The following is a 565-nucleotide window of genomic DNA, read 5'->3' as shown; positions in this document are numbered from 1 at the left end:
ACACACACACACACACACACACACACACACTCCTAAAATAAAATGATCTGCTCAGGGTGTGCAGTGTTATCTGTGTGTACATTTTCAGGGCCGGCCCCTTTGTATTGGACAACCAATAGGCGTGCTCTTCCTGGGGAAGGCTAGTGCTCCCCATTTCAGCTTATATCCAACTTTGTTTTGTGTTTGGCTTATTCAGAAAGTCCATTCGTTTCTTTGCTGAGGTTACAGAATTTGGTTTTTGGCCGGAGGTCTCTGAAAAGAACTCCGTGGACTGGTGTGGTGTGGATGTGTGCACTTATTGCCAGTGAACTGGCATCTTGTTTTGATGTTCATCATTTTCTATTATGTATGTACCTCTCTTGTATATACTCCAGGGGCAGAAAGGGCTAACCTGAGGTAGAACAATGGAGTTTCTGTTACTTAGGCCACACAGTTAGTGAGACAAGTGAGAGTATGTTCCCTATCATGCAGACTTATATTGGAGGTTACATTTTTAGAACATTTATTCACAGTAACTACAGATGATGTCATGAGGGGAATCATGCTAGTGTCCAGGGCATACATG

The sequence above is a fragment of the Microtus oregoni genome, unplaced genomic scaffold (genome assembly GCF_018167655.1).
Source record: "Microtus oregoni isolate MIOR12 unplaced genomic scaffold, Mior012 000014F_ref0000157, whole genome shotgun sequence".
NCBI classification, from domain to species: domain Eukaryota; kingdom Metazoa; phylum Chordata; class Mammalia; order Rodentia; family Cricetidae; genus Microtus; species Microtus oregoni.
The sequence above is the reverse complement of the archived record's forward strand: the minus strand, read 5'-3'. Positions refer to the sequence as shown.